The following is a 22,012-nucleotide window of genomic DNA, read 5'->3' as shown; positions in this document are numbered from 1 at the left end:
TTTTCCTTCTTGTTTTGTAACACGTACGTGCATCCCGAGCACAGTGTACACGGCCAAAAGCACAAGTATTAACCAAACCCAAGGAGACACGTGTTCAGGAATGTGTACATGTGAGAAAGATGCATGTAAGTTAAAAAAAAAAAAAGTTAACTTGAATTTTTAAAAGCCAGAGCTGCATGTCCCCGAAAGGAGTTGCAAGTCTATGAGAAGAAAAGGAGTGAATTCCTGGAAGATTTCCATGAGCAGCACCCACGTCTGAGCAAGAATCACCCCACCTGTAGACAGAATGTCCAGACCTTTGGGAGATCAAAAGGCAACCAGGTGGAGAAGACCACGCAGCGGAGGTGGGCCCAGCTAGTCAAGAAACAGTAACCTGGATGGAATCCGAAGCAAACGGAGTGGAGGTGGAGGTATGGATTCATCTGAATTGGTCAAGGAACACTCCATTCTTAGCCAGAATAAAACCTCAGCAGAGAGTCATTATTACCCTCTGGCAATTTCCCCCATCTTGGGACTCAATAGGCTCTTCTTCTATGACCTACGATACAAATATAAATAAATATTTTTAAATAAAAACTTCAAGTCACAGACTCAGTTTCACCTAAGGAAAGCATGCGTCTAACTTACAGATGTCGTCATCTATCAAAGACAGCGGCCACCTGCTTCTGAGTCTATGAAAAGACGCTTATCAGTTCCCATGTGGAGAAGTGGAACGGCTGAGTTTATTCCTTCCTTAGGATAAACATTTAATTCATCTGGGAGGATGACGCTTAACCCCAAAAAGTCAATAAGAAACTCTGAACTGTTTGCCCCGGGGTCCATTTTGTCATGGACGCTCTGAGCCACCTCTCCCCATTCCCAAAAGGGGCCGCCCGCCCATTCATCCTCTCACCAAGCAGGAACACAGATCCAATCAAATTAAAAGCCAAAGCCCCAAATCTTCACCTCCAGGATTCTAATGCTATATCCCCAACTTCTGACAGGACCGAAAGAAAACTACTCTACGGTGCCCTTGCTCTCCCCCAGCAACCTCATCCCGTTCCAAACAAGCTCCTCTTGCCAGCTTCATACTTTAAGATCAACACCATCACCCCAGCCATGCAATTTCCACAAGTCAGATACATTTACTCCAACCCCACCCTGCTTCTCATCACAGATGAGTTATCCAACAAACTCTGTCTCCAGCTCCAAACCAAAAACCTGTTCCATCTAGTATTATTGCTTCTTCCTGGCTTCTGAGAAATAAATCCTTACTACCAAACAAATCCCCTAGAGGCCAACAGCGTGAGGGTCTCAAGCACACACAGCCACAAGGACAGTGCAATTAGTATGTAGGAGAAACAAGGCAGGTTAGGGAGGTCTTAAAACCCCAGCGCAAGAACGGGGGATAAGAAGCAACTATTAGCAGACATCAGCGTCTAGGAGAAAACAGGGTGAGCTGAGACAGAGGCAAACCCACGACCCTTCAGACAACCACAAGCGGCTCTCACGGCTTCCTCCAGGAACAGGGTCACAGGGTCAAGGTGTTACCAGTATCGCGAGTCACAAGAACGAATGGAAGTTGGGCTATTTTAGTGGGAAATGTCCTCATCTTCAATAATGGCAACCTTTTAAGAAATGTTTTAAATGCAGTACCAACCATAACGTAACTCTAAGGCACACTAGCCTGGGGACTAGGAGTTTCTACTTCTAGTCTTACCTGCAACAACGGGGTGGGGGTGGGGGGTCGTGTCACGCGGGTTTCGGTCTCTCCTCTGCAGAGTGGGTCTAGCGGAAGAAGCTAGTTCAAGTGGATAAGCGTATTAAATGAGCTAACACAGGATGCCTTGCTCAGGACCAGATTCCTTTTAGCTTCTTAAGACAGGCTGGCCTCAAACTCCCTCTGTAGTTGAGGACAACTACAACTTCTGGTCCTCCTCCACCTCTCAAGTGCTGGAATTACAAGTGCCGACCAGTACATCTGGCTTAGGCAGTGCTAGAGATCAAAGCCAGGGTTTTGTACATGCTAGACAGCACTATCAACTCTCCCATATCCACAGCGCCTGGCCTGCTTTCCCAGTATTCCAAGAAACCACAAGGTACATTACCCTTTCTTACTTCTTTCTTTCACCTTGCATACTCCACACAGTCAAAGTACACTAAAGAGACTGTACCTTCCTGTTTTCCCAGGTTTGGGATGTTCTCCTGAGGAATGCCAAGATGTAAAATCCAATCCAGTGACTGAAAACATGTCCGGTCAACACTGTCTTCCCCCTGGCTCCCACAGCAAACCTACTACCTCCTCTTCACTAGAACCAGAACCTATCTCCAGAATGCTGCCCATCTCACAGCTATACACAAACCTGTCATGATGATAACGTAAATGACACCTCTTTCTGAGCCTGGCCAAACAGCTGCCACCTCCTCAATGGTGCTGGGCCGATCCTCTTTCTCTAGACCTTCTGACCGAGATAGTTAGTCTGCATAACTCCCCTCCAAAATTCCTGCACGTCTAATTGGATTTATTGGGTTTCATGCTCAGCCCAAGTACAGGAAGATGTGATGAACATTCAGTAAATGAAGACCAAAGAGGCAAAAGAAGAAGAAGGCGCAAGAATGCAGCAAATTTTACTAATAAAGACAATGACAACGGACGAACTGTTTACGACAACAGTTAACCTTTCGTTTTCGTTTTTTGAGTAATACATGATGGCGTCATCATCCAAATTTCATTCCCATCTTTCTGGTGTGAGCAGGTAGGTACCCCGGTTTGCCTCTTCAACTGAAAGAAACCACCTTATTTAAATAATAATCTCCATAAACAGAGAGCCGAGGGCTCCTGCCCAGCTCAAATGAATCAGCCCCCATCTTTGCTACTGGTGGGGCTCAGCAAGTCCCACGTGAGCTCTTTTCAAATGATTTGGGGGAAAAAAAGGCAAAAATTCTTGCACTAAGAAAAGAAAATGGTGGGAGAAGGAGAGAGGTGGAGGCTTTCTGTGGAATAACTAAAATTCATGCCAAAAAAAAAAAAACCTGACAAAATACTCATTCAGATTAGCAACTATTCAATAAACAAATTAAGGCTAATTTCCACAATACCTGGAACAGAACACTTTTTTTTCCTAACTGCTGATTAGGAACCATTAGCAAGTTTTGAAATCAATTTAGTAGATAGAGATCAGAATTTTTAAATAAGAACTGAATAGAAATTAGAAAGGATTACAATATAGTCTAGTGAACGCCGTAACTCGGCTTCGTTTCTAATATGCACGTGCAGAAGTGTGTGTGTACCAGACCATAATGGAAAACGTCTCCCTGTGAGTCAAGAGTCTTTTGAAAACCCTGACACCGAACGTTTCCGTTTACCTAATGTTCTATCTCCAGAACGAGCCGCTCCGTCTCTCTCTAGACCGCACTGGGAAGATACTTGTTCCAGCCCCTATTGCCCACAACGGCTCAGATCCTTCCCGTTGAAAAACCACATAAAAAAGTAACATTGAGTTCATTTGTCCCTCACCATTTTTCCTACCAAAAAAAAAAACAGTCACTCTAAACAGCCACTACCTGGCCTCTTTTCCCCTACGCACTATTTCTAGGTCTAACTGTCTGGTCTACGTCCCTGGAGCCAAGAAAAGAGACGCAATTCAAGTGCTCTGGCATTCTTGGTGACATCCAGCATTACCTCAGGACAGTAGCTAACTGCATGATATTTCCACTAGAAAAAGACCCATAGGTGAATAACATTCAGAACCTGGGTTTCAGCGTCATCCTAACCGCCCCTCTGCTCCAAACCGCTTCCCCTCGAGACCCTCTCCAGACCTCACCCACAGGCTGCATACTCCAAACAGCGTCACCTCTCCCATCTCAGTCTGAGCAGCACCAACCCCGACACCTCCCTTTATTCCATCCGTCTATTTCTTATAAAACGCAAGGTTATGTTTTTAGTGGTTCGATCAATAATTCTTCCATCAGCTAAAGCAGAAGCAAAACCTAGGGCAATCTTGTTTTTCAATGGCAGCTATGCTGCAGTGTAACCGCGAACGGCCAATACTGGCTTTCACAGGTCACCAAACTGCCCAGGCAACAAGTGTTCAGGTTGAACAGTTCCTTGTGGTTACATCCACTCAAAGTCAGCCCCTAAAATGTAGTAAAAGAGGAGTTTACTTTGGACTCAATACATTTTCCAAAAAGCTTGGAGACATTCTTTTCCTTGACAATTTTTTTTTTTTTGAACCAGGGTTTCTCAGTGTAACCCTGGCTGTCCTGGAACTCCCTCTGTAGACCAGGCTGGCCTCGAACTCACAGAGATCCGCCTGCCTCTGCCGCAGAGTGCTGGGATAAAAGGCATGCGCCACCACCGCCTGGCATGTTCACATTCTTTCTTTCCCTCTGACATAATCACTGTCTAGTGTTCGGTTTTCGCTGCCAAGTCTTTGGGAACACACACTTGTCACAGGAAAATCAGAATAAAGGGCTTGATTAACCAGTGTTTGAGTCCCACATGAATGCAGGATTCCTTGCGGTGATGAGTTAAAATGTTCTTCCCCAGAATAGAAGTGTCTCCCTTACCTATTCACAGAGGAGAAGAAAATGTGCACTGAAAAGAACGCAATAAATATTTACTGAAGGGGTCCAATACTTAAGAGCACTGGCTGCTCTTCCAGAGGACCTGGGTTCAATTCCCAGCACTCACATGGTCACTCACAACTGCCTGTAACTCCAGTTCCAGGGTACCAGACACCCTCCTACAGACATATATACAGGCAAAACACCAACACACATAAATTGTTTAAAATAAAACATTAAAAATAAATAAATAAATATTTGCTGAATTTACTACGTTCACGCTACAGCCAAGAGTAAAAGAGGGGACTCAGTCATAAAGCACATTATGAGAAGTGAGGCCCTGGGTTTTTATCATCATCACAGAGATAAAAACAGGGCAGGGGCCCCAAATACACTTTCCTCACCTAGTATGTCTTCCACTTGCTTCCCATCCATGCATAGGGACCAGGTATCAAGATTGTTATCTTCTCTGTGCTGTCCCCTTTACTAAAATACAGGGTCCCTTTACACCCATAACATCCAGTCATCCCTTCATCCTCTCAGGATTAAGAAAACATTCCATATTGTTGGAAAGCTGGCTCAGCAGTTAAGAGCATATAGTACTCTTACAAGTTTGGTTTCTAGCATCTACTTTAGACAGCCCACAACCACCTGTAACCCAGCTCCAGAGGATCTAATGCCCTCTACTGGACTTCGCAGGCACTGCACTCATGTGCACATACACACACACACACACACACACAGAGAGTTAAAACTGAAATGAATCTTCTTTAAAATTTATCTAAAGGAAAGTATTGGTTTTCTGATCCAGTACTGGGTTAGATGTACAAGATACACAAAGGACAAGAAAGACATAGTCCTTGCCTTGAGAGAAGTCAGTGAGACAACTGAAAAGGTCTGGAGTCAGTGAAAGGCAATAAACCACAGGGAAAGAATAAAATAAAGAATGACTAACTCTCAGGTCAATACCTCGAAGAGATGAATCGAGGCCCAAGAGGAGGAGAGGGGGCTGATACAATGGTTAGAATATAGCAGGGCTGAGAAAATGAGAACTCAGTCTCCCTTTTAGTGAGATTTCTCTGACTTTCCCCAAAGAAAGGGCAAGGTGAGAGAGGGTCAGATGAGTCAAGGTCAGGCCTTACGGTGTGGGTGGAGAGTTGGCCTCAGAGACCCCGACAGGACATCTGTCTGCTTACTGCTATGGCTGCTTACTTCGCCCTCTGCCCCCAAACAACCTTCAGCCACTACACGTATCTGCACAGAACTTAGAAAGAGCGGAATCTGAAATGGCTTTCCCAGTCACTGAAATAAAGGCCAAGCACCCAGAGTAAACAGTGAAGCAACCCTAATGGGCAAAGTGGAATGTTGGTCTGGGACCGAAAACCCCGAAGTCAAACAATGAAGCAGTGGAAACTGGCAAGCAGAGCCCTCAGGACCTGAAAAGATCCTCACAAACAGGCTCAGATTCCCAACCCTGCCTGGGAGGGCAGATGTGGAGAGTGGGGAGGGTGGACGTGTGTGTTCATTTTTATCAAGGAAGCTGAGTTTTCGTCTCCTTGTCTTCCCTGGCCCCCAATGGTGATGCAGGGACTTGAACCACTAGGCTACCACCGCAGCCCCCCTTTTTTCTTTTGATCCTGATGGGTCTCTTATTAGTTAGTTGGGGGAGGAGGGAGCGTAAAACCACCTTCCATCTCAACTAAAAGCCAGGATGCACCAGCCAAACCAATTCCATGAAGCTTTTTCCGACAGAGGTTTTTATTAGACTGTACTTTGCAACAGACCAAACCTAGTGTGGGGTTTCTGGTTGTTTTTTTAATGCGCACTGGTGTTTTGTCATGAATGCTGGGTCCCCTGGAACTGGAGTTACAGACAGTTGTGAGCTGCCAGGTGGGTGCTGGAAATTGAACTCAGGTCCTCTGGAAGAGTGGTCAGTGCTCTCAACATTGAACCATCTCTCCAGGCCCCTGTGCTTCTGATTCTTAAACTAGCAGGACTATCAAAAATGGCTTTTTTTAAAAAAAAAAAAAAAAAAGAGGTCAATCTTTCCTTCGGATCTTCTAAGCTAGAACTGGCCACAGGGAGGGGGAAAAAAAAAACACCAAGTTTTCATTCCAAAATATCAAAGAAGGCATTCGGTACCAGGAAACCTAATTCCAAATCCTCATTTCCAGGAATAAAGCCACAGTGCCCAAAACTTGCTTGGGAAAATAACACAGGAGGCTGTGGATTCCAATTAAACTCCTTCACTGCCCAGCCTCCCCAACTTAACACTGCTAACACTTTCCCCAGGCACTCTGGTCCCGAGCAGTCATTTCGCTTCACTGCTAGACACACAAGCACGTAAACGCTTTGTGACTCCATTCTGGGCCCCATCCCGGAGAGGGAGAGAGAGGAGATATACAACCCAAGGTGACGCTGAAAAGGGCCAGCTGCAGGGCAGCCCAGGCCTCTCAGGAGAAACCCCTGCAAAGCCCCGGGGCAGAAGGAGCGGAAAACAGACAAGGAGCAATACCTCAACTTTACTCATCAGCTTTAAATGATTACCCATGGTTTTGTCAACCAGCCAATAGTAAAGGTGTCTCCTTCATGCAAGGAAGCAAGCTAGGGGCTACAGTCAGCAAAGTGCAGTGAAGTAGTCCCCCAAGTAATCATTATGCTAATTACTATGTTTAATTTTCTTTATCATTTCACAGAGAAAAAAAATGTAGCATGTATGTAGCTTATGAGGTGTAAAACTAAAATCAGCACCCATGAACTCGATTCTCAATCAAAAAACCTGAATGTCACCAATAGTGTGACCTTCTTTGCCCTTACCCCAGGTCCCTGCAGCACAGATCCGCGTAACCACCGCCTTGCATTTGAGGGCTCAGTATAAGTCGATTCTATCTTCATGATTGTTTTGTTCCCTCATCCAAGAGCTGGCTGCTTCTTAAAAGATGGTGTTTTTAAATTATTGGGAAAGAAAAATATTAAAGGGGGCTGGAGAGATTGCCTTAGAAGCTAAGAGCACTGGCCGCTCTTCCAAAGTACCCAGGTTCGATTCCCAGCATCTACACGGCAGCTAGCAAGGGTTCATAACTCCAGTTTCAGAGGATCCAAAACCCTCTTCTGGCCTGCAAAGACACTGCATGAGGTATACAGACATACACGCAGGCATAACACCCATAAACATAAAATAAAAAAAATAAATAAATCTAAAACCGAAGAAGCACGATATGAAATAATTAAAGTTAAGTGACACTGAGCTGCTGCTACAAAAAAAAAGTTTGACAACCACTGGTGACAAGAGCCTGGGACATGTGTTCTGGAGTCCCAGGAGTTATGGAGTCAAATAGGAACTCCCCAGCCTAAATCTGCCAAGCCTCAGGTTCCTACAGGAGAAGCGCACAAGGGAAAGCGTGCAAAGTGTTCATAAGGAGGTGGGCATGCTGCATGGCTCATACTCGGCACATCCCTCCATCCTATCATTAACTCTACATGAACATATCAAAGGGTTTGGCCCCCCACTCATACTTTGCTTCTCCATAATCCCTGGTGAGCTGGACATGAGATTCGATCACACGAAAATGAATCGTGATAGAAGAACCCAACGGGTCAAGGAAGCCACAGAGGAGCGATCAGGTCCCAGCATTGATTCTTTACTTTGTGACCTTGGAGAGCAAGATCATTTTTCAAATCCATCTCTGTCCTGTCTCTCCCTCGACGCACTGACTACTCCATCCAACCTAAAGGAATACCTAGAAGCCTGTCATGACCAAATCGCAGTACAGCCTTAGGAAGAGCAGAAGCGTGGGCAAGATACCCTCTATTTACCAACTCAGCCACTGTCACCCGTTGCCTGAGTGCAGGAAGAAAACTTAGTAAATTACCAGTCTGGAGGGGAGGGCACTCATTACAATGCTATTAATCAAATTAAGTTCCTCACTCCTGAAACGCATTACATTCCTGAATATGGCATTTTAACTCCGCATCCTTAATATTCTCTGTAATTACTTAGCAATTACAAGAAATTTATTCAGATTCAAGTGATCACTTTTAGTCCAACGCGCAAAAGTTGTAAGACTATTATCTCAATCAAGTTTGATCTAAAAATCCACGCTCTGTTTCCAGCAAAACTCAGGGACACAGTGGAAAGAGAGAGCACAAAGCCAGCGCATGCCCATGCCGGTCCTTGATCTCTGCCGTCTAGCCAGGGTTTATCTCCTTGTCACTCGTCACCTCGGAGGATTCACATATACAATGGCAGCAGAGATGCTATGGCCCATTACAAAGCGAGCCCGCAGCTCGGCCACAGAATGCTTCCTTCCATTCATCAGCCCCAGGACAGAAAACAAAAGTAACCGAATCACAGAACAAGGGACTGGATCTTCGCATGGTAATCCAGAGCCTATCCAGACTTAAAATAACCTCGTGACCGCACTGTCTCCAGGAGTGCCATGGGTGAGGCCTGGGTTTCATACTTAAGCAGTGTGCCAACTGTAGAGCAGCATGGCAAGGCAGTGTCTGAGGTCAGCACAAGTCTAGTGTCTGCCGCCTGCCCAAGCCTGGGCCCCTGGCCAGCAACCCACCTCCAGAGACTAGTGCCAGGACATACTATAGTGTTTCCATTTAAGGCCCGCCACTTGGATCAGCCCATCTCTGAAGTTTCTTAACACCACCTTTCCAGGAAGAATTTTTTGGGGAAAAGGGAGGTGGTGTCTATTTTTTGCCACCGCCTTCCCTTGGGCTGTCAGAGCAGTCTGCCTCTCAGGAACAGGATTCTTTAAACTCACTGGGTTAGGTCTCAATTTGGGGATTTATCTTTTTTTTTCAAAAATGATATAGCTAAGCAAACGTAAATACATATACATACAATTACATTAAACATGTGTGGGATCAGAGATAGTTCCCATCATCTCATACCATTCACCCAAGCCGCAAAGCAGAAAAAGCCAATAAAGGGAACAAATCCACCGCATTACAGTCTGCCTCTCTCCAAACACCAAATGAATGACAACTTTTTAACCAACACTTTTCTTCTGCTACAAAATGGATGGGTTTTTTTTTTTCTTTTCTTTTTCAAGTAGCTTCCTCCACCGCTCCTCTGCCGTGCAAGGGGGTGGTTGTTCAGAACTGGATCCAGGGTTAAAGGGAGGTAGGGAAGGGTGGGAGACGTATCTGGCACAAACTGGACAGAGCCAAGCCAGTCTCTGAACCAGACAGAAGTCCATGCACGCAGTGACCCAGAGGCCCACAATTCTCCCCAGGGCGCCTAAAGGTTCTAGCCTTGTTTTGGTTCGTGTTGAAGGAAGGGTTTTAAACTTGGCAAAGTACCGTGAAACATCTGTAACCACATCTGCCTTCTGGGGATCGCAAGATGAATCCCACATTCCTGGCTTTGAAGCTTTTTGAAACTGCAGCTAGGAAGGACAGAGGGAGGGAGGGAGGGAGTTGAACAGAGTTTATTGGCTGTTTCTCCAGCAGAAAATTCCTCTTGGAAGGGATGGATATTTTGAGGGTGGGGGTGACTCGCCAATCTCTTTAGTCTGCTAAGCTCAGCTTGGAAGGTGAGCCCGGGGCCGGGAGGCCAGATCGATTTTTAAGTCCGAGGCGCACACCCTGCAGGAGTTCACCCTTCGCACACCCGAGCACACTCGAGCCCCCAGCTCCAAGCCTCTGCCCTCCCCGGATCCCACCCGCAGCCGAGGCCCATAGCAAGACAGTTTCGTTCCGCCGCGGCTTCCCCCTGTCGAGAGGGCACGCAGCTTGCCGGAGAAAGAATGAAAGCGAGGGGGAGGCACCGAGACGCCCACCCTCCACCCCCGATCCCGGCTTCGCCTCCAGCTAGGTTCCCTCCTCCTCCTCCTTCGATCCTCCCCGTTCCGGCAGCGCGGCCAGCGACCTGTCCTCACCTCTGGTCCAGCGGCGGCCGGGTGCTGAACCCGGGGAGGCGGAGAGCGCGAGGCGGAGGGGCGCTGCAGGGCGGCGCGGGAGGCGCGGGGCGGGGCGGGGCGCTGCAGCCGGCGAGGAGCCCGGAACTCCGCGGGCCGCGGGCGGGTGGCCCCGGCGGCGGCGACGGCGGCGGCGGCGGCGGAGCGCGGCGCGGCACGGGGCGGGAGGCTGGCAGCCACGGGGCCGGGGCGCACGCAGGCTGGCGGCAGGGATAGGGCTGGAGCCGGGAAGACGACTGGCGCGGGGCGGGAGGCGGAGGGCGGGGAGGAGGGCGGAGGAAACTTGCGGCGTCGTGGGGCTCGGCCGGGGGCGGCGGGGAGCCGGCGGCAGCAAAGTTCCCCCAGCGCTTGGGGGCGGCGGCGGCGGCGGCGGCGACCGGGAGCTGGAGCGGGAGGAGCGGGAGGAGGAGGAGGAGGAAGTGGCTGCGGAGCGCTCGGCCAATGAGTGTCTGGAGCTGTGATTAACCAGGCAGCAACACATCATTTCCTCCCGGCGCGGATCCAGGGAGCCGGGAGGGAGAGGGCCGGCGGCGGGGCGGGGCGCTCCTCGCGCCCCCTGCAGGCGCCCGGCCCCGGGGAGCCCGCCAGCCTAGCCGCGCTCGCCTGTCGCCCCGACCCCCGACCCCTCGGGCCGCCCCGGCTGCGGGCTGCTACCAGCAGGGCTGGCGGGACGCAGCGGGGGGAGGAGTGCGGCGCGGGGAGCGGCCAGGTAGGCGCGGGCGGGGCCGTCTGGACAGCTCCCGGGGCGCGGGGCGGGCGAGCGGCAGGCAGCCTGCCGGGGACTGCGGGGGCTCGTGCACTCATCTCCAACCCTGCCTGTCAGGCGGAGGGGTGGGTGTTCAATGCTCCGCCTTGACCAGGCCATCGCTGCCCTGCCTGCTGATCCCCTTCCACTCTGCTCATTTCCTCGCAGGGTCTGGGGTTATGCAAGCGTTTGCCATTTTCGCAGTCTGCTTCCTTGGTAATAATAATAAGCAAGTCACGGGGGAAGGGGGCTTCTGCAATAATCCCGCCCTGTCCTAGGCGCCATGGGAGCTTACAGTGGGAAGGAAGGAACATTCCCCGCCGCAGAGAGACTGACAACCTCGGTCCTTAGATACACAAAAACACCCCAGTGTGCTAATATTATCTGGAGCATCAAAAAAAAAAAAAGGCATGCAAGGATCAAATTTTACATGGTGCCCGCTTAGTGTGTGGAAGCACCAAACCATTTTCTTTGCCCTCTAGAAGCTTATAATGTACAATCCTCTCACAAAGCAAAGTAAAATCGTGACACCAATAAATGGGAAAACCATGAAGTATTTTTTATCTCTACAGGTCCCTTCATGCAGAGGGCATTTATTGGGTCGCTGGCTGCAGCACTGCAGACGGTTGCAAAGGAAATGGAAGGTCTGGCCTTTGCAGGACTTTGCAGCCGTGCTAGTAACACAGGCATGTGTGTGCAAGGAACAGCTAGAGAATAGCCTTCAGGTGTTGTGTAAGCAAAAAGACAAGGAGCTTGTTGGTTCTTTTGTGTTTGGATGGTTCATTTAGAAAGGCCATGTAGTTGTATTTGGTGGAGATCAGAAGAGGGAACTCCAGGTCAGATCAAGGCAAGACGACCAATCTGTATCCCCGCTCAATGAAACAATGCAACAGAGCCATCGGTGACATTTAGCTGAAGGGTCAGTCCTCACTGTTTTTGACCTTGAACACACTTTTAACCGAAGAGGGGAAAATGACAGGCAGTGGTTGTGAGGCTCCAATGCAGCTACCTCTTCAAGCTGGTATATGCTTTTAGTCCTCCAAATGTTTACAGTCCCTCCAGGAGGTCAGGCAGCGAGGGCGTTTGATTGGTTGTCGTATATCATCATGCCTGGTTGTGTGTGTGAATTTAGTTTAATAAGGGCTTGCTGATAGTTGATTCGAGGGAGCTTGGCCTGCTTTGTGTTCTTCCTGTGGCTAGCTCAAGACCTTCTAACAGCTCTCCTGTGACTACCCGGTGTTCTATGAGGTTGTATGGGAGGACTCTGTGTAGTACTTGTGGCCTTGTACTGTCTGTACCTGGTGTGTACGTACGTATAGGTAAGATAAGAGAGCAGACAGAGATACAACTTCTCACAAGCCCTGTGCACATAGGGCGAAGCCCTCTGGCATAGGGACCTTGTTCCAGGAGTTCTCAACGTTGGGACTGTTGGTACTTTGAGCTGGATAACTGGTTTGCCATTCTACATGTTGAAATATATTTAGCAGCATCCTTGACTAGTACTCCTCAGATTCCATAGGACACCTCTCCCATCCCAATAGCGACAAGCAGATGTCTCTGGAGTACAAAAGGGCTCTGTGGGAAATCACTGCCTCCTCCACCCCAAGAGCCAACCCACTGATTTAACCCTAGTGCAGAGAGAGAGAAATAAAGAAATAAAGAAAGAGAGAGAGAGAGAGAGAGAGAGAGAGAGAGAGAGAGAAATCACACCCTTAGAGCAACTTGGAGGAAATAAATCTTCTGTCAGTCTAAGCTTCTCCAATCTCAGTCATATGTTTCAGGGAGCCCGACTCCTCTTAATTAACCGCCGGCTGCATTGTGAATTGGCACCTTCTCTGTTTTCTGCATATCCTCCTCCTTTACGCCCAGATCAACATGTTCATTTCTAAAAGTCAACAGATTTCAAAAACTATTAGGAAATAGGGTCTTGAGCAACCTAAGAGTCCTGTATGCTATTTTTCTATAAAATGTGGGGAATGTATCCCATAAGATTTTTGCAGACGGCTTCACTTTTATAGTTAAGCTTTTCAATCCTACAAGTAATAACCACATCTTTCCATACTCGAGGTTGTAAAGGATACTTGCCAGAAATTGTAATGTTTTTAATTCTTTTCATTTAAAATATTTAGATAGCTGAATTGAGTCATTTGTATCTCGAAGCCATTTCCTGTTGGTTCCAGAGTTTACATTTTGTGTTGGGATAGAAGAACATGTTTTATTTAAATGCATCGAGCAGACATCAGTTTTGTTAGGCTTACCAACTTCCCAAAATAAATTCTCTCAAATAATGCTGGCGAGATGCTCCTGGACAGGAAGCGTTGGGAAAGATCCTGACAGTGTGTGGCAGCTCAGCTTCTAAAGGGTTCTAGAAGAAAAATCAAGGCTATTGGTTGAAGCAAGGAACAGATTCTGATAGTCTGTTGAGTCAGTGGTGAGCATATAAAATCCTTGTAGACAGCTAAAAAGAAAAACAAACAGCCAAAAACCACTTCCTCCTTCCTAGCAATAGCATCCTGTTTGTGATGAGGATAGACAGTTCTCTACTCAACAGGATGCTATCATTAAGAAAGTGATTTTAAGCATTGGGTTTATTATTTGTCCCTGTCTCGTTTGGTTTTGATGGTCACAAGCGTATGCAAATTAGCTGATATCTGGGCTAGTGACTATTCCCATTTAAGTTGAGCCCTGGAGTCCGGGTGAGCATTCGCACGGCCTGGAGAAAGGGCTTTGAGGGTTCTGTGGGGTTCGAGGTTCAGTGAGTCTCCAGATTCTCTTGTCAGACATGAATGAGGGCATTTGCTCTTCTGCCCCCACCCCAACCAAGATCTCCTAATCCAGATTTGTGCCTTTGCTGTAATTACAATGTGTGAAAAGAAAGTCATATTAAAGAAATTAATTAGTATCATGCATATTCTGGACCGCAGCCTTTTTGTTATGTATCTCTAATGGCAGGGACAGTTTAATAAAAATAGTATAATTGGCAATCCATAGGATTTTTTTTTTTTTGCCGTTTAAAGGTGTCTGTACAGCACGAGACTCAAGTGTGAGGAAGAAAACTGACCCATTTCATCGTAATTGTTTTTGGAGAATCATGAACTGAAAGGTGTTAAGATATGAAATTTAGTCCTAATGTTGTGACAAAACTAATCACAAAACTAATGCCGTGATCTAAAGATGGAAATGACTTGATCCTGACAGTGGGAGATAGAAAAGGACCTCAAGCTAAAGTGACCACTAAAAACCCTGACTTAGCACCTTCCTTCCCAAATGGAAACAATGAGAATCATCAAGAACATTGTTGCTTGTTTAAATTTTCCAACTGTTTCTGTGACTCATTAGTTGTGGGTTTTATATGAGTTTATTGGTCAGCTACTGTACTCAGTGAAGTGTGGGTACCACACAGGACTTCCTGAAGCTGTCCGTTTTCCATGCCGGGCATTGTGGCAATTTTGCCTGACATACCAGTGTATAACTTGGGGCCAACTGTGGTTTAAAAAAAAATATTACAAAGTCTTGGGGGAAAGATTGTTTATTAAACCCTGTTGAGGCACTTTGGAAAAATTCTGTTAGTGTCTGCTAACATCAGTTCTGAAATATTTACACAAGGAATAAATAGAATGTGGGGGGTCACTCTGCTCTACAACTTCTGAGCTCAGGGGCCCCCTTTTTCCGAGTCACTTAGACTATAGATGTATAGTACCACCAAGATAAGAGTTAAATTATTTTAAATCTTGAATTAATTGAAAGCAAGAGTAAATAAATTCTTATTTTTAGAAAGAAAATAGCTTTCTAAATAGAAAACATAGAATAAATGGTAATTGATTTGAATTGACTATGTAAACTCATCCCCAAAATTGTTCAAAGAATAATCAAATAAGGGGGAAACAATGAAATTATTCACAACGCATATCCAAAAGTGTTAAAATTTTTTGATGTACAAAAAACTTAAAATCAACAAAATGGACCCTCTAATTAAAAGTCAAATCTGATGAAAATCAAAGTGATTATGTGTGAGAATTAGGAATGTTTATCCTTTAAAAACTGGAGAAACTGAAAAAAGATCCACAAGGCATAGCAATAGTATTCCTTTTGGGAGATAGAGATACGATCTCTGTGAGTTCGAGGCCAGCCTTGTCTATATAAGGAGTTCCCAGACCTACATGGACAGACCATGCCTTATAAAATAAACAAATAAATAAAGTGATAAATACTGAAGGAAAGGCAATACAAAACAAATAAAATAGTCCATGCAAATATTGCATAACCTTTGTCAATAACTAAGCATGTTTCTGTTGGTAAAATTGATTTAATAGTTTCTGAGGAAATTGCAAACTGAAAAATAATTTATAAGAGATAATTAGGTGATACTTATCAACATCTTAAGACTAATTATACCCTTTGACATTATAGTTGTACCTCAAGAATTTATGCTAAGAAAATAATAAGCATCAAACCAAAAAGGGTTTTCATTAAAACGATATCCGTCATCTTAAAACTTTGGAGATGTCAACAATGAGTTCTAAATTGAAAATATACATTTTGACTCCATTAGGCCATAACTGTCTCTCCCTCTCACAGAGATGCAAAGGACAAAAGAGCAAGAAGGAGATGACCCAACAGGTGGTTTGCTGAGCAAGCATCAGGACATATGCTTAGATCACAGCATTACATCAGGAGGCTGCCCCTGAAACCCCAGCGCTGGCTCAGCAGAGACAGAAAGATCCTTGGAGCTCATTGGCCAGCCAGTCTAGCCAATAGGTGAATTTTGGATTCAGAGAGATCCCTGTTCAAAAAGTATGTGTGTGGTGGGTTGTGGCACACACCTTTAAACCAAGCACTAGGGAGGCCGTGACAGGCTGTTCTCTGAGTTTGAGGCCAGCCTGGTCTATATAGTGAGCTTCAGGTCAGTCAGTATTAGATAGAGAGGCCCTGTCTCAGTAATAATAATGATTACAGTGGAGGGCAACAGGGGAAGACACTGTCAGCACACACATACACACACACACACACACACACACATACACACTAAACTCTACAAAAAAATATTTCAGAAAATTGAGTGAGTGCCTCCCCTCCTCTCTTCCTTTTCTCTGCTCCCTCCTTCCTCTCTCTCTCTCCCTCCTCCTCCTCCTCCCTCTTCTCTCTGTCTCTCTCTGTCTCTGACTCTCTCTGAGTCTTTCTGGGTGACTCTTTCTCTCTGAGGCAGGAGAATCGCTGCAAGTTTGAGATCAGTCTAGGGCTACCTGATAAGTGACAGGCAAGCCTGGGCTACAGAGACCCTGTCTGACAATCTGGAGACGCCTTGCATACACCAGAAATGTGCTTTCTGATCCTTTTTTCCCCCAGATCTCTCTGTTCCAATTATTCTATAGCAAGATTTTAATAAGCAGAAATAATAAACATTATGAAAATAGAAATGCACATATTTTCAAAGGATCTGACAGTCATGGGACAGAATCCCGCTGGTGAAGAACGCATATGGATTCATATTTCTGAAGTGGGAGGTGTGGCAATGGGGTTTCAGCTTTGGTGTGTGTGTGTGTGTGTGTGTGTGTGTGTGTGTGTGTGTGTGTGTGTGTGTGTACATGCGCATGCGCGCATGTGTGTATGAGTCTGTGTGCCTCTGTGTGTGTGTGTGTGTGTGTGTGTGTGTGTGTGTGTGTGTACGTACATGCTCTATTTGTAGGTCTCTTTCTTTCTTTGAGAAGGAAATTGTTTCCCAAGGCTCTGCCACCTTGGCTGGCATTTCAGACTCCCCCTGATTGACTTCCCAGCATCCTTGACAGCTGGATTTACTCAGTCTTTCCTGAGGTCCTAACGCTGAAGTTCCTAGAGTTTTTTTAACTTACTTAACTATGGTTAATGTAGCTTCATTGTCTAGATGTGGGCTTCAAAAGCCAGTCCCATGATTCCCTCGGATAAATGCGGTTAGGAAGATCAAATCAATTTCTTCATCAAATTAAGCAAATACATTTCAAATTTCAGCGTGGTAGAACTCTGAATCAAGGTGGCTTTTCATTTTTAGAGACTGTTCCTTTTCCTGATTTTTCTCTGAGCGTTTGCACTGCGAAGACATTGTCATAGATAAGAAATCAAATTAATTTTCTAAGGCCTAATGTGGCCCCAATTCTAACCATATCTAAAATGCAGGCACTTCCTTTTTATTAACCTACTTTTTTTGAATGAAACTCCAGAGAGCAGCTACTAAGGTTAATTACATATAGTGGAGAACTAGCCATGTGACCTTATACAAGTAACTTCAGATTTCAGAGCCTCCACTCTTCTCCTCTGAAGCCAGGGCTCAGCTGCATCTTGGAGACCTCTCAGTTCTGAAATCCCAGACTTTCGCTGAATTCCTGCATTTGACCTTTCTGAGAGTAAAGAGCTCAAGATTTCCAGGAACTCCCAGAAAGCCTTTTGGACCCAGTGGGATGAAGGCTGATGGAAATGGCCACAGGACGAGTCTGAGGTCAGCGGACCGAGTCCAAACCATGTGGGTCTCACCAGTCATGGAAAGGGAAGTGATCAATTCACCTAACACCAGGAAGTGAATTCTTTAGGTCTCACTACACAAGACATCCATAGGCCTTGTTGCCAAGGTTTTTTGTCTTCATGTGGTTTTGTTGGTAGCGTTTGCAAAGATCATTCAAGGGGCTGGGATGTACCACAGTGCTCGTCTTGCTCTTGTTCAAAGCTTTGGGTTCAATCACAACACCCAAACCCATGGGCAAATGAATGACAGAGCATACACAAGGACAAAAGGACAGACTGTAGTGAAGCAAGCACAAAGAACCAGTTTTCTCTCCTTGCCAGCTGCCATGTATCCTTTCAGAAACGTTCTAGAAATAGGAACAATTACATGTGTTTTCTTTTGCTTTGTCACAACTGGTAACATAGTATACGTTCTTCTATGCTTTTTGTTTTTAATTAATGTCACAATGTATCTGGATGTTCACTAGTCATCCTTTGATAAACAGTCTTTTCTGTTACAATAAAATTGTTACTCCCAAGACTATTTTTACTGTGTTATCCTCTTAGGGGCCTTGGGAGCTTCCCGAGATCTTCCTCTGATCCCATCCCTGCCTATTAGCCTTGGAAAAGTTAAGTCCCCGAAACACACAGCTTTTCAAGGTTTCACAACTACTTAAGGCAAGGCTGGGGCTAGAATTTGGTACTCCTAACCACCATTTGGTCCAATTTTACTTTCTGATTATGAAATTATACATGTTGTAATTAAAAATGCTTTCTTAAGTGGTATGCATTCTGTGACCCAATTCTTGAGGTTTTTTAGACTACTGTGTATGCTGTGCAGAAATGAGTGTAGAGGGCTATGCACAAAGATGCCAACAGTGACAATCTTGAGATTCTGTCAGTGCAAGTCATCTTTGTACCTTGTGTGTGTGTGCAGAGGGATGCATATTCACACAAGTGCATGCACTATAGGTTGAACCCAGGGCCTTGGGCAGACTGGGCAAGCACTCAACTACAACTACAGAACCACATGCACCCTAGCCCCTACTTCTTGTTTGTTTGTTTGTTTATGACAAGGACTCACTATGTAGCCTGGGCTGGCCTACAATTCATTACAGACCAGGCTGGCCTCAAATTCGCAGCCTCGCAAGGGCTGGGAATAAAGACATGTGCCTGCACACCCAGCCCCAAACGCCACCTGTAGTAATAAGGGCGGCGGGGCTGCGTCCCCAACACCCCAGCCGCCTGCTCGGCTAGCTTATGCCCCAAAATAATTACACAGACACTGTATTCTTTTAAACACTGCTTGGCTCATTTCTACCTAGCATCTTCTAGGCTAACTCTCCCACCTGGACTAGCCCATTTCTTATCATCTGTATAGCACCGGTCTTACCGGGAAGATTCTAGCCTAAGTCCATCCTGGGTCGGAGCTTCATAGCGTGCGTCTTCCCTGGAGCAGGTAGCATGGCGTCTCTCTCTGAAGCGTCTGCTCCCCAGCGGAGAGCTGTCAATTCTGACCTCACTTCCTCTTCCTCCCAGCGTTTTGTTCTGTTTACTCCTCCCACCTATCTCCCAACCAATGAGAGCCAAGCAGTTTCTTTTTATTTAACCAATGACCTTCCTCCATCAGCCACCTTTTTAATAGAAATGATATTGAGCTGTAATTCCCTTTGAAGACTTAATTTGATTTTAAGCCATGTATATGTGTGTTTGTCCACAGTCATATGTTCATGTGTGCAAATGCCCACAGAAGCCAAACACAGTGGATTCCCTGGAGTTACAGGCATTCTGAGCTGCCTGACATGGGTGCTGGAAAGCTCACTTGGGTCCTCTGGAAGAGCCATGCATGCTCTTGACCACAGAGCCATCTTTATAGACTCCTTGAGCAATCATTTTTGTATTGTACACATCACTCATTTCAAGTGTTCAATCCAATCATCACTGCAGATCAGTTTCAAATCATCTTCATTGCCTCCAAGTGGAACCCTGTATATACCAGTGATATCACACTGAATACTCTTTATTATTGGTTTATATCTTTATTTTTTACAATAGTTATTAATAAGAATAAACAAACTTGTTGGAAATTAAAAGTAAAAATAATGTCACATGGACTTTAAAGATAAACGTAAAGAAAAGCATTTTTAAATTATCTTATTTTGTATATGGGTGTTTTGATGCATGTATGTCTATAAACCTCATGTATACCTCATGTCTATAATGCCTGCAGAGGTCAAAAGAGGGTGTCAGACTCCCCTGGAACTGGCATTATAGTTGGTTGTAAGCCAGCATGTGGGGGCTGGGGATCAAACCTGGGTTCTTTGGAAAAGCAGCTAGAGTTCTAAACTCCTGAGCTATCTCTCCTGCTCCAAAGAGGAGTATTTCAAAGAAGGTAAGATGATTTTTGCTATATACAGTGTAAGTAAATAATTGGGATAATTTTACTTGGGTCTTTTGTATTAATATTCACATATTATGTATAAGAACACATAGATTCTTTTCCTTTTTTGGCTATATTCTGAGTATTTGTTCAAGTCCTTAGATATTCTCTGAGAGTGTGACTAAGATCTGTGGCTATGTACAACTTTTGGGCACGTCTCATCTTCTTTAGGATAGAATCCCAAGAGTACAACCCTGATCATATTTCTGATTGCTAAGTTTCTGAGTCCTTTCCATTAATGTGTCTAAGTTTTCCTTTCTCTTTTCTTAATTTTTATTTTATTTTATTTTAGACAGGGTCTCACTTTATAGCCCTGGCTGGCTTGTTACTCACTATGTAAAACAAGCTGGACTCAAACTTACAGTGATCTTCCTATCTCTGACTCCCAGAAGCTAAAATTACAGGGGTCTTCCACCATGTTTTGTTACACTGTCTCCAACCCTTTCCTCATCAGTTGGGAATGGGGGGGGTCTTTTGTCGTTGCCGTTGTTGTTGTTGTTGTTTGATTTTTCAAGGCAGGGTTTTTCTGTAGCTTTGGAGCCTGTCCTGGAAGCCATTCTGTCAAATTCACAAAGATTCTGCTGTCTACCTCCTGAGTGATGGGATTAAAGAAATGGGCCACCCCATCCAGTCCAACAGGGAATTTTTAAAGTTAACGGTTTTGATCTGTTTGGGTAACATAGTGGAGCACCTGCCCGCCTCATGTGAAGCCTGAGGTTCAGTCTCCAGCACCACAAACATCCCCCCAAAATTTCTTTTAGTTTGAACTCATCTGATCATTATTAATGACACCAGACTTTGTCCACACATCATTGTGTAGTTTTCTGGTTTTCATTCAATTAATGCCCTTTGCTTATTCTGTTGTGGTATTGGTGTTACTTTTACTAAGAATATTATGGGGGTTCTTGCTTGCTAAGTAAGAACAAGATAGAGATTCTAATCTATCAGTAACTCTTGAATATTAGCACTCCATCCTCAGAGCAGGGCTGCTCTGGAGGAGTATTTTCTATTGTCGAAGAAACTTCAAGGAATAAGGAAGACCAGTTGTGAAGTTCCTTGGATAAAGCAACTATGTACTTACTCCATTGCAACTTCCTGAAATACTATCTCCTACCAATAATAGGGGGAAAAAGTATTAAATAATCTTTGGTTTTCTTAAGTAGCTAGATAAATTTTTCATTTAAATTCATCTCTATATAACCCCAGTCTTGAGACAAATGTTGCCAAAATAGGAAATTCTCCAATCTTAATTCCAATTTCTTGTTGACAAATCTGAGTTTTCAAACTGATGAGTGTGTTGACTCAGTTCCTCCTAGGGCACCACAGACAGCACAGGTCCTCTAGGGTCCAACCCAGTCTGGAATGGAGGAAGCAAGCATCCCACTCTAACAGCCCTCCAGCTGTTATTGTTATTGTTATTGTGTTATTGACCTGTAAGAAGCCAGAGTTTCAAGACGTGAACTCTGAAAGCACCTAGTTCTCTTTGTCTTGGAGAAGAGGCTGGGATGGGAAAGGAATGGCCTCACAGCAAAGAGGAAGCAGTGATTAGCTCTGCATAGTTGGTGAAAAGGGCAAAGAAAAAGCAATTTATTGAAGAAAATGGCCATCCAAAAACTGTTCCCCAGTACCTCTCACGTGCGTTCCATGGGAGAAGTGACCTCGCTGTTAAGAAGGGTTTGTGATTCCTGTTGGCAAATTAGGCACAGATTTGGTGACAAGTGTTCAGAACCTAGAGGACTGACACTTGCCTGAGATCCCGGCACCTGGGAGGTGGCAGCAAGTGGCTGAGGAACTCAAGGCCCCCTTTCTAAGCCGCATAGCTGGTTGGAGGTTTGCTGGGTGGTATGAAACTCTGTCTCAGAAACCATTCAACATTTC

The 22,012-nt window shown here is 45.4% G+C and overlaps 1 protein-coding gene across 1 annotated transcript in view; it reads right to left on the bottom strand.

The window, feature by feature from the left end:
- Positions 1-10,576, bottom strand: part of Acvr1 (activin A receptor type 1) — a 118,677-nt gene extending 108,101 nt beyond the window's left edge. The window contains exon 1 of the mRNA XM_075985168.1: positions 10,440-10,576. The gene's annotated coding sequence lies outside the window, so the exon portion shown is untranslated. The remainder of the gene's footprint in view (positions 1-10,439) is intronic.
- Between the last annotated feature and the right edge of the window lie 11,436 nt (positions 10,577-22,012).

The sequence above is a fragment of the Microtus pennsylvanicus genome, chromosome 9, assembly GCF_037038515.1.
Source record: "Microtus pennsylvanicus isolate mMicPen1 chromosome 9, mMicPen1.hap1, whole genome shotgun sequence".
NCBI lineage: Eukaryota > Metazoa > Chordata > Mammalia > Rodentia > Cricetidae > Microtus > Microtus pennsylvanicus.
Note: the sequence above shows the minus strand (reverse complement) of the source record. Positions and strands in the feature narration are given on the sequence as shown.